This window comes from Phoenix dactylifera, chromosome 6 (assembly GCF_009389715.1).
Source record: "Phoenix dactylifera cultivar Barhee BC4 chromosome 6, palm_55x_up_171113_PBpolish2nd_filt_p, whole genome shotgun sequence".
NCBI lineage: Eukaryota > Viridiplantae > Streptophyta > Magnoliopsida > Arecales > Arecaceae > Phoenix > Phoenix dactylifera.
In genome coordinates, this window is record NC_052397.1 from 1,242,922 (window position 1) to 1,255,733 (window position 12,812).

Here is a 12,812-nt window from a genome sequence, read left to right on the forward strand (position 1 = left end):
TTAAGTAAGAAGTGTTTACCTGAATTTTATTCAACAAACCAGGAAAAATTATGCCCATATGGGGGAGTATGCACTCCAACAAAATCAGTAGATCATCAAACATAATTCTAGAAGTAATATTTTCCCTCAGAAGGAAAAAAAAATCAAAGACACGTTGACCTGCAAGTTGAATAAGCAACTCTTTTTAGCTTTTGGATAGGATGGAAGAACAATTTACTAAAAGAATTGTTAAAATGAATCAAAGATAACCTTCATTAATTTGTCTTTAATCAGAATAACATCATCACCGTAAAAAAAACACATACTTTACTAAAAAAGATTGGTAGAACGAGTCAAAGATAACTTCCATGAACTTGTTCTTAATCAGAATAACATCATCACCATAGAAAAAAGGACTTGCTTTCTTAATGGCAGGATGGAGTTAAATTTATGTGTTTTGAATTGCATGCAAGCTAGTCATACCAGAATATTTCTACGGAGTTTCAAATTAAAATTTTGAAGAATAAGGATGACATATATCTGCAGAAAGCCTCGATGACATGGCGCAAGAAGTGGAAAACAGCAACGGACGTTATTTTCTTTGTAACAGTGTTGTGTTTTAGTGAGCCGTCGTTGTTGAAGGGATCCAATGATTCCAATCGGGCAGTAGATTTTGATTAGCCGCAATAAGCTGGACAAGAAACAATTACCAATAGCAAACAAAAGCCCGACACGTACCCAGTATCAGAAAATAATAGGTATGTGGTGCGTGAAAGGAAATGGTGTTCGGTGTTCTTAATATGTCAGCTGACTTACTGAGCCTGCACGTAGGCCCAGAGACCGACAGCGGAGAAGTATTCTCATACATCATGGACGAGAAGCCCAACCGAGTCCACGGGATGATCGGCACCGTACATTTGTATTTTCTACTGACATATCACGATGGAATATGTATCTATCGGACGGTCCAGATATAGAACTTATACGTGATCAACACGACTTTCCTTCCATCAAAAGGAGGGAATCCCGTCTACCATCCACATGCCGTTTAGCAATTGGTTGAAATTTCTACGGTGATCCCACTGGGTACCGGGACGCGCCCGATGCGACCTGACGTTGGTCACCTCCCCCTCAATCCAAAGGGGGTATTTCTGTTGCTGACCCGCATGATCCCACGTGGCAGATAGTGATTTGCAGTACAGGATGTTCTGTGGTTGGACTTGGAGGGTTGTCTGGTTAGTGGTTACGCAAGCGGTGATGCGAGAGCGAGAGGGCCAGTCCATCTCGGCTTCGAATAGCCGCAATCAGTGACCCGGTCAACGGGTCAAAGATCACGGGATCAACGAAACAGCGGTAGTGCCAATATGAGACATTTATAGGCACGACCGAGGGCCTGCTCATCCCGGTCGAGGGTCTAAATATGCGGCCTTAAACTAAGTGAGACTAAACTACACTACAAAAAGATAATAGTAATAACAATATAGAAAACTACATATACGAAGCTACTAAAACATTTTGCGACACCCATGTCCCTAAACAAGAACCTGTCTTTGAAGCTGTATGATAGATTGCTATAACAACTATTATTACACCATGGTGAAAGAGAGTAATAAAATTGCAGCATGTAATAAAATACATGATTGTAGATATGGATTTTCCAATTTAAAAACTACTCTTTGGTCAGAAGAAAAAGATCAAAGTTCAAATAACTTCCATGGTATAATGATAATTATAAAATGATAGCTGTTAAAGCACACTCTGTACTTTACTGTTACTCTATCTTTAATACCAATACTATTTTCTTTTCCTATCTTTTTGTGACATTTGCAAATACTATTTTAATGCAAATGGCCCAGGATTATCTTCTTTCACAAAGGCTGGCTGTAAAAGAATGACTAGGATTTACCTACCTTATACTAGAAAATATTTTAAAACATTTATCTTGAATCGTGATGGCTCTAGGAATCCTTTTCTGCAACTTATCAGCAGACGTGTTTGGGAATGCCTGGTGCACAAAATCTATACACATGCATACAACTTCCAGAAACAACAATGATATTGCCTCCCAACTTGGCCACACCTCTACCTGCACGAACAATCTATAACCAGTATTAAACCGCTGATACCTCAAAATTTCATGGATAAGAATAGATAAGAATACTTTTCGTTTGTAATCTGATTCAAGATAATAGCAATGTCAAAACCCTCTTTTAAAATTATAATATATAAGGCTACAAAATTTTTTCAAGGCCTATGTCAAAACCTTCTTTTAAAATTATAATATATAAGGACGCAAAATTTTCTCAAGGCCTATGTCCTCCATAATATAAGATACTCCAGAAAAATGCTGGCACCTGATAATAGTGTCCGAGCCATTGTCGCCACTGATGGGTGCACATGGGCAGCCAATACTATCAACTCCCACCAACTCACACAGTCCGCGTTGCTATTAAAACAAGATACTCAAACTCAAACTGTATTATTTAATTATTTAGAGATTAAGTAGGATGCAGTTGATTATAGGACATTACAGCATAAGCCCTTTAGAGGCTGACCACTGGCCGATCAAGGTATGGTATTTGCAAATTAGATTAGATTGAATTTAAATCCTTAGCTTGACAAGAATGTTAGGGCTTAAATAGATGGACTATGTGAGAACCCATGTGAGTATGTGTTTAGTTACATATCAGTTGTATGCTTAAGACACCTTGGATACTTATACAATGCCAAAAACTCTAAATAATAACTTCTAAGTAGCTTTTTTGGATGAGGTCCGAGATCCTTACAGCGATTCCTCATCTATTGGCATTTTCAACTTCTAAGTTACAACAGATTGGCAAATGGAATTGATGTTCATCCTATCCCAACTTTAGTCAAGCTTAAGCAGTACTCAGTTCCTATGATATGGCCAATGATTACAACATCCTTTTATAACTATATGAAGCTAGTCAGGATAGCTAACCAAATATAATAAATTAGGATCGCCAATTAATAAAAGAGGGGGAAAAGGGAAGTATAAAATGTGGTTTAACTTTTGTTACTTGGGAAAAAGATAAAGTGGTTTACCTTCATATTAGGATGTGCAGATAACAAGCAAGACAAGTGATATGAAGCATTAGATGCCACTTTCCTCTCAGGATCACCAAGCTGCATATAGCCAAGAACTGATCATGTTTTGCACTAAAATTGGAGTTAAAACTTCATTATTGACAGTATTCCTTTTATTTTCCCCGCAATGAAGAAATGAAGCTTGAGTAAAAGCATAAGATAGGGGTGCAGCTAGGGAAATATTACTTTGTTAACAAGAGCGGTGAGCAACCTGCGCACTTGTTCTGATTTACTTTTCAAGAGGGTGTAAACTGTCTGGAAAGAATAGCAATGAAAACATGATCAATTATTTCCTCTTGTTAAAGAGATATGCTGTCCCATGAGAAAGATATGGTGTTCCTGACATATCCATCAAATAATCACCATCAAAGTAAATAATAGGGCATCTTTTTGTATAAAAAAGAATGTCAAAAATCACCCATCCACTAAAGATTCATAAATAGTGGTAATAACAGCCAAGGTGAAAAGAAACTTCCCAGCCAGACATATCTCACTACCTAAACTAATAAAAAAAAGAGCATTGTCCTCCAAAAAACAAAATCTATGAACATGACATGCTTGATTCCAAAGAGTAAGTACTTGTGCATGCATTAGTAATGCGCCAAACTTGATTTCTCATCCTTTTAAGCAAATCAACAAATATTTACCCTATAAATTCCACATAAAAGTATCTCAATATGCTAATGCTTTACTAAACAAAATTGAAGAAATTCAATAACAAAGAATTTTTTACATGCACATCTCCCAGGTCCCAACCAAATCATTACAAAATTTTGCACTGACTTCCTTGACATTGCGTTTTATGAATGAGTATACCTAAGAAGGCTACAAGGAGGACTAGAAAACAAAATGGCAAGCTAAACAGAAAACATTTTTTTAAATCAAACGATGTAGTTTTATCCATAGGCACATGATAGTTGTACATATATGTGTGCGTGGTATAAAAGACAATTGAAAAATAAAACTGACAAATTAATCGCAAAAGGAGGAAATGATTTTTTTTTAGTTAAACCATGTAACTTTATGCTACTCCAACAAGTGGCCAGGCATTGGTGATGTATATACAGCAAGGTTTAAATTACCATGGTACAGGGGTGTACAAATCACATACCACCTTGGTCTGAAAAGTCGTAACCCCATATCAACTAATAGTTTGCTGATACAGGGCAGGGTTTTGAAAGAAAAGAGGATTGGGTACTGACCTTCATTGCTTTGTTTTTCAGATCAGGTAGCATGCCCTTCAGTGCATCCTCGAGTGCAACAACAAACCGTTCATATCTACAATCAACATGTTCGAATGTAATAAAGCTCAAATAGAAAAAATAAAAGAAATATATAAATTTTGGCTCCTAAAGTAGACCTGAAATAAGGCATGAATTACATATCATTAGTTGATTCTTCTAATTTAATCGCAAAACATGGTAAATTAGAGATGTAATTTACTCTTTCCAATCATACCATGAAATATTCATATCCTCTTTCTCCAACACTTGCATCATGGTACATTTAAAATCATATTCCATCACAGGTCAGAGAAAAAAATTGCAAATCTTAGCAGATGAAGTTTTTCTTTTTCCTTGGGTTCTCCATTAAACATTGCAATGTAAACTCCAAGAAGGATGAGCAGTACTCAGAGAATGGATGAAGAGTCATGGACTGGGGAAGGCCTAAGAGATAATGGATAAGCGTTGTGAAGAAATTTGAAGATGCTCACACCATAATGGAGCATTGCCTTTGATTAGAAGGGATGATAAAAATGAATCAGTAATAGTATTTTAATAAAGACGCATAATTAAATCCAGTGATGTTTAAGATCTCAAGGTAGAACATTAAGTAACACCTAATATTGGCTGAGGCAAGCATTGCTATGCTGGAACCGGAACCCAGACTGATTGCCTGGCAGCACGGATCGGTATGCCCCCATGTTGTTCCATGCCAAGCCCTTACCGACATAGTAGAGGGGAAGGGGGAGAGGGAGAATGGGTGAGAGGAAAGGAGAGAGAGAAGGGGGAGAGGGAGAGAGAGAGAGAGAGGAGGGTGGCGGACATTCAGCGGAGGCTTACGAGCTGCGTGGAGGGGCGGCGGAGTTCCGCCTCCAATTTTCCTGTTTCGTCCGCCCCTTCACGACCCTCCACCGGCCAGTCGTTCGAAACAGGAGAACCGAAGGCCACCGCCAGCCACCACCCTCCCTCTCTCTTCCTTCCTCTCTCTCTCTCTCTCTCTCTCTCTCTCTCTCTCTCTCTCTCTCCTTCTCCTCCCCCTCCGTCGCCGGTTTTTCATTTTAGTTGCCGGAACTATCCCATAGCCAGTACAGCTCAGTATGCTCTGAACCGGGCAATTCGAGACGGTTTCGCTGACCATGAGGCATATGGTGTGTGGTAACCTTATTTAAATTTCGAGGATGTGTTCTAACAAGATGCACCTCTTCAAGCATTCCTCCCAATACCAAAAAAGTAAAAGAGAGAAATCATCTTTTGTTTCAGGCAAAGTATCCAAGGGATGCTAGAAAATGCTTTTCAACTTGCGACCTGGCAGTAACCTGAAAAGACAAACAATCAAGTGAATAATCTATCAGTAAACAGATTTACTACTTGTGAAGGCTAAACCCATTTTACAGCAGCAAAGAAAGGAAAGCAATAAAAAATAGCATGTCTCTCATGATCATCAACAATCTTGGAGCAAAACACACCAACATAACTGTAGCTTACACATAAAATTCAATCTTATTGGGGTGCCAGCATTGTGAGAGTTTATTAATAGAAAGCATCTGTAAATTCCTTTTTCTTCTTCATAAAAGCACAACCATTTGAATCATTGAATACTCCCGCTGAAATGGTAGTGAAGCAAGCAATTTGTATCTGATGGAAAGGGAAACAAAGAAAAAATCTTTGAAATTTTGATGCATATACCCTCTAGGCACAAGGCTAAGCAAAAAAGCTAGTGGGTTTAGTGTCTTAAACAGATCTCACTTTATCTGAGAATCTATTAATACAATTTAAACATCATCTAAGATTTACAATGTCACATGAAGAGCTTGTTTATCCTATTGAGAAGCATTCTGAACAAACTATGTTTTCTACCCTTTCAACATCTCAATCTCAACTCTTGAGTCCACTTATCTCCACTTCTAAAATCCTCCTACAAGTCAGTATACCAACCTTTATCTAGCATGACATACATCAAAAGCTTTAACTATGTAGGATGGAAAGCTGCAAAGACCACAGGAACCATGGTAAGTGGTCTCATCTTACTTTATTTAGGAATATTTGCAAATTGGGTTTGAGAAACGCTATACAGTATCTTGCCTATAGGGAGGAGGAGACTAGCCATCCCAAGGACAGATAAGAGAATGACCAGCTCACTGAGTGTGAAATATAGACTATTAGGTGAATAATTATTCCAAGACAGCTTCCCCATTCTTCTTTCCAACCAGGTAGGAGCACTGAAATTGTCAGAAAAGCTAATGCACTATACCAGAAAAAACGTGTTCCTTGTATCTTCCATCAACTGTGCAACCCAAACTTCCATTCAATCAGCTTCCTTCTCATGACCTCTTTCATCATCAACTTCTGTCAGATGTCTGAAATACCATTGCCACAAACACTTTTCTATAAATAAAGCTAGATGTACATAAAGCTATAGCACATAGTTTTCAAGCAAAATCATTCCTACCTTGCATGACAATTTTGCAAATCCTAACGATGCCCACCCTCTCCTCTTGTCCTCCCCACCCTCTCCACCAACCTTAATGCACAAGTTTTTTCACATTATGCATGCCAAGTGCAAATATCCTGTTATATTCACAAAAGCATTGTAAACTATTTCCAAATATTCACATTCTTGCTGCAAATAATCTAAATTAGTCTTTCCCTGTTCTTTCCCATACCTCCTCCCTCCTATTCTCTAGTTCCTCGAAGATCTACTGGCTCTCCTCTTTTCAGACACCTTATAATGGACCAAAGGCTAAAAGCAAAAACTTCACATCTGATAATGGCAATGCTATAACATATCTCCAGTTTCTTTTTTATTTTTGGGGGAGAAATTTGATATATTATAAATTCATTACAACTTTACAAGATATCATAACAAGATGTGTTAATATTCATTATCAAGAAGATAGCAAGTAGCGTGTCAAATAAGAAGAAAAAGTGTAAGCACCAATCACTGACCAAGGACAGTCAAAAATAATTGAACAAATCGATGCAATGCACTAACATGACCACCAAAATATTCAGTCAGTGAATATTAGAGCTTGACTCATGACAGTCGAAGCTGGAGAAGAGGCTGTTGTATTTAAACAAGATTAAAGATTTTAATGTATTGAGCATATGACTAAGACATGAAGTAATATAAATAGGATAAAATGTACCCTCCTAAAAATGAAATTTGTTTAACAAGCTCTACAAAAGGTATGCCACTGACCTCGACAGGAATAACTCCTTTAGTGCTTCAAAGCCAGTAAATGCATGGTGTTTCACTACCATTGAAGTCACCATAGTTGCATTAAACACAATAGTGCCTTGATTGCTTATTATGAAAAGTTTGAAATGGACAAAATAACAAACTGAAAGGAAATGGGAAAAATAGTCATTCAACACTCTTGATTATGATTGTTAAAATTGCTTATTTTAGATCCTAATATTATATAGTTACCATGGCATTGCTCTATTTATCTGTCATTAATCCAAATAAATGTAAATGGACTTTTCGATATGACCAAAGGCCCATGTATGAAAATGTCCAAACATCAGTTCCTGACCATTACTATAGGGGGCATCTTAATTGTTAAACCTCAAGTTGTTGAAACACAAATTATTTTCAAATATTGATATAGGGGAGGAAGACACACGATTCAGTTAAAGTAGTTTGTTTGCCTCATCTTTCATGTTCTTTCCCTCTCCTGTCTTCACCTTGGTTATCCTCCCACTGCTTTAATTTTCTTGAACAATCTTCTTCCATTCTTCTTTACATTCTTTTTTTTCTACTATTATCTACAGATCTATCAGAGCTTTACCTTTATGCCATTCTTCTGATGTGATCATCTCACAAGTGTGTGGAACCGCCTTGAAATATTTGGGATCTAATGATTTTAAGAACAACTGTGCAGACTTTTAATCCCATCATTTGTAGAGGCAGGAAAATCAATTTACAAGTTCAGTTAACCAGCAATATTTTGGTGTAATGGCCTGCCTGGAACTTCTCAAGACTACCAATTAACAGATTTTTGCAGAATATGTGTACCTTTATCCAGAAGCAGTAGGAATTGCTCTAAGTAAAAAAGGTTATGAAACAGAAGAAGAAGAAGAAGAATGAAGAATATATAGAAGCTTGTCTATTTTTAGGAAGATATAACTGGATGGTCTCCTAAAAAGAGCCCTAAAGACAGCATAACAATCAAACCTTCTCCAAATTATATTAGGTTGCCTTTATGCATCCTCGCTCATCAAATTTCTGTAGAAGGCTGATTCTGGAATTACTGCAAACTCCCTCTCACACATTTGATCCATGTCACCTCAGGTATTTACCTTCTCTTTCTAAATCCTTTGACAAAGATTCAAGTATCTCTCCTTGTAGAACCTCCTTAAATCTCCATTTCGCATTCCAATACTGTCTCAATATGTTCACCATTGCTTTATTCTTATATGGAACATTCCTATAGCTCTGATAATATACTCATTCCTCGCTTATAATCTTACGAGACATCCATATTGACATTTTCATTTATGTTACATCCAACTTGTTGTCTTAGATCCTCTATATTGCTCAACATTCAAGTTCATACAACTTAGATGTTTTGGACTTTCAAAGACCTCTAAAGCCAAAAATTCAAGAATAAAAACTTATCATGACTCCAAAAAAAACAATACTTTTAAACACTCATTACTACAATAGATAAGGGCATGTTTGTTTGTTTGTTTTTTTTCTTTTCTTTTTTTTTTGGGGGGGGGGGGGGGGGGGGGAGGTAAGATGGGAACGCCCGAATCCCCCAAAACTCAATCCCGATTCTCCCCAAGTATTCAAATCCATTCTGATTCCGATTTCAATCGCAAACAAAACCCACCCTTAAGGTCAGACCTTGATTCATCCGTAGGCGATCAAAGAAACAGATGATTAAACCTATATTCGGTAGACTCCCCGAGAAAAATAAAAGATCAAACGAAAGGGAACTTACATAGTAGGGCATCAAGTGCCGTCATATTGGCAATTGAATTGTCCTCCACCAAGCACGTGAATGCCGACACCTTATCCGCGGAGGTCCTCAACCTCGCCGTCACTTCGAGAAGCCTCATATCCCCGCTCTTAGTCCTCAAGAATCACTTTGAGAATCATAGTATCGCGTGCGCTGCTGCAGCAACCTCTCGGCGACCTCCTTCTTTTTCGCAGCCAGCCTCTTCAGCTCCTCGACCCCCAAAACCGGCACGTTCTTCCTCCCATCCGGCCCCAGGACCTTCCCCTCCAGCTCGTCGGCGTCCACGTACCGCAGCCCCGACAGCTCGCTCGCCTTCATCAACGGCAACTTGGGGAGGTTCTTCTTGTTGTCATCTTTGGCGTTCCCAAACGGATCGATTTGCAACGGATGGGGCTTGGGCATGGGTTTGGACCTGGAACCGGAGTCGTCCTTCTGGTTCTTCTTCTCGCCACCATCGATCATTTCGGAAGCGGATAGTCTGGGATCCACGGTTTGGGGGGGCCGGAAGGGGCCGGTTTTCCGGAAGTCAGAGTCATCGAATCCGGCGGCGGAGGGGGGCCCGAGGCCGAGGGAGGCGCGGCGACGTCGGATTTGAGGAGCTCGAGGTCCTCGGGGGTTCGGTGGGGCTTCTTGGGCTTCAAGACCGCCATTGGTTCACCTCTCCGCTGCTCCTGGGGACGGAGAGAGGGAGCGGAAATAGCCTTCGAAAAAAGGCGGCAGGGTTTTAGCGATCGCGTGGTTTGGGCTTCTCGCAAGGCCCAGTCCAGGCCCGGAAACTGACCGCTTCTTCAGTATTTTTATTAATTTTTTATTGTTTTTTATTAAATTATTTATTTTTATAGCATGACCATTGATATTTATCTCGTTTGGAATTTGTTGTTTGCCGCTATTTTAAACCACAAAAGTTTATTGATTAGTTTAGCACCAAAAATATCATTTATCTCGTTTTTATGGAATGACTATTCCTCCCCCATTCCTCCAAATAGGGCAAGAATCAAGCCGGGCTGGATTGGGTTTCTATCCTATCCAGCCCAAGTCTGAGAAAAATTGTCAAGCTTTGAACCAGATAAGGCCCGAATTTTTTAAAATTCCCATCTGAGCTCGAATCCAAGCTTGGCCTGAAACCTGATTAGGCCTGGATGAGGTTTGAGCCTCTTGTTCCATGCAAAACGAGAAGAGCATGGGAGTGGGGAGAGAGAGAGAGAGGAGAGATAGATTGCGAGGAGCCGAGTCCATTCCAAGCTCCGAAGTACCAGCCTGATCCAACTCTTCTCGGACCAGGCCGAACCTGACCCTAAGCTGGTTTGATGGATCTTGGGCCTGTCCAATCCCATCTCCGACCCGATCCCAAATAACATATGATTCAACCTTTTATTGCCATAGCATGGGGCCAAAATCGGAATTCCAATTCCATTCCAATGCTCTTTGCAATGAACCAAATGTAGTCCAAGATTCTCTTCCACCATGGCTGCTCTTTTATTATTATTATTATTTTATTTTTTGCTAAAACAGATGATTCATATAGATTTAGTACGGAAACATCCAATATGGTCAGAAAATAACAAGTCCCGAAGCACTCTATATAACTCCCTCTTCTCAATCCACATAGCACCTTCGGCGTGACTGGCTGCATATGAGGCCACCCAGTCTGCAGCCCCGTTAGCCTTTCTGAATACATGCTTGGTTTGAAAAGCTATACCACCACTAATCATAGCATGAATGTTCCGAAGCAAGGGTAGCATCCTCCAACCATGGCTGCTCCTTCGCCGACGTCCTAGTGCCAAAGAGCTGCCAAACCGGCCCATGGTTGAGAGTCTTTCAAAAGTTGGGGATGCCCAATTTGTGGCACCAATAGTATGCAACCCACTCCTATTTACCAAACATTCTTCTTTCACTTATTGCAGGTACAAATTTTATTTCTTACGTCATCTTGAGCTGACTCTTTGAATTCAATCCTTGCGGTTCAAGGATTTTTCCTTGCGGTTCAAGGATTTTTCCTTGCGGTTCAAGGAACGGCACACCGCGTGAGCACGCATGCTGTCATGCATGGCGATTGGAACCCCATGCAAGGAAGCTTCTGAACCAATCTCACAATAGCTTACCCCGCAATATTCAAACGTGGTTTGGCCATAAAATCATACATCACATCTACAATTTTTTTAAAAGGAAATGCGTCATGTCCATATTATTCTTTATATTTTCTTGCATCATCAGGCCTGTGCAGTGTACGACCTAATTTTCTAATATTATCTGTAAAATATCTGACAGCAAGTTTACCAGTCATAATAAACTAAGTAAGAAGTTCTGAAACCACGTTTCTTTATATATACTGTCATGCCAACTTGTTGGAAACAAATGTACATATACACTGCCCTAATAATTTTTGGTCCATTAGTTTTTGCAATAAATACTGTCCGTAAGATTAACATTCTCTTGGCCTAGCAAGCCATGCATTCTGTTATGCAAGCCCTAGCTCCAGGTGTCTGATGATGGTTAAGGTAGATATAGAGAAGGTCAATGCATGACAGGATCCAACCCAAAGGTTTCTTCCATTATAGGGATTGCCACAAGGCTGCCTTTATCTCCGTTATCTTCTTATTATATGCTCCCAGATGTTATCTAGCATCTCACAGGTTGCAGTTCAAACTAATTAAAATGCTAAGGTCATGTATTAACCTCAGCAGCCTAGGGGACCCACCATATCTCACACTCTATTTGCCAATATTTGTTCACTTATGGTCAGGGCTACAGCAAGGGATAGGTTACTCTTGAAATTATTATTAATTAGATGCTTATTGGTTTTTCTCTGGACGGGCTACTAATTTCTCCAAATCACATCTTATTTTCAGTCCTTCTACACCATCCACAGTGAGAGATCAGCTTCGAACCATTTTTCAAAAGCTCAACTTGCAGCTACTGGCATTAATCAATTTCATTATGGATAAAATGGGGGCCAGAATTGCAAGTTGAAAGTGGAACGTTCTATCTCTAGGTGGCAGAGCAACCCTTCTACAAGCAGTACTGTCTTCTATTCCTATCTATTGCATGACTTCTGTTCCAGTATCTTATGATGGGAATAGGGTGCCACATATGTATCTATAACAAATGCTGTCTTAAGTGTCTATAGAAATGTCCTAGACAGGTTTATTTACTTCTACTAGAGAAAAATCAATAAATTTGCTTTTGAATTAGGCTTTGTTTTCTTCCATGTATGGGTTTGCTTCTGTATCATCGTAATGCTCATTAAGAATATTTGCAATGACAACTTAAAGTTGTATCCTTTTCTAATATTTTTTGTTCTTTACAAATTACTTTACAGGTTGAGAATCTAATTCTAATATTAACTAATGTTGAAACTCTAAAATCTGGGATTTACCTTTTGATCTTGCATTGCATTGTATTCCATATGTAGACCACCTTTGTCTACCATATGTGAGCCGAAGAATAAAGGGGGCCTTAGGATACGTTCACTTCAAGATAGCCAATGGGCATTAAATGGCAAGCTTTTCTGGCTCCTGGAGCAAAATATATGAGG

The 12,812-nt window shown here is 39.2% G+C and overlaps 1 long non-coding RNA gene across 3 annotated transcripts; it reads right to left on the reverse strand.

The window, feature by feature from the left end:
- Positions 1–1,322: 1,322 nt before the first annotated feature.
- On the reverse strand, positions 1,323–9,954 carry LOC113462396. 3 transcript variants are annotated; one of them, XR_005512092.1, is made up of 6 exons: positions 9,260–9,954; positions 5,510–5,626; positions 4,290–4,365; positions 3,274–3,426; positions 3,046–3,126; positions 1,323–2,065 (listed from the first exon to the last, which is right to left on the reverse strand). It is a non-coding gene; the product is annotated as an uncharacterized LOC113462396 (long non-coding RNA). The 3 variants fall into 3 exon arrangements; XR_005512091.1 differs by having other exon boundaries at positions 3,274–4,365; XR_005512090.1 differs by having other exon boundaries at positions 3,274–5,626.
- Positions 9,955–12,812: the final 2,858 nt, after the last annotated feature.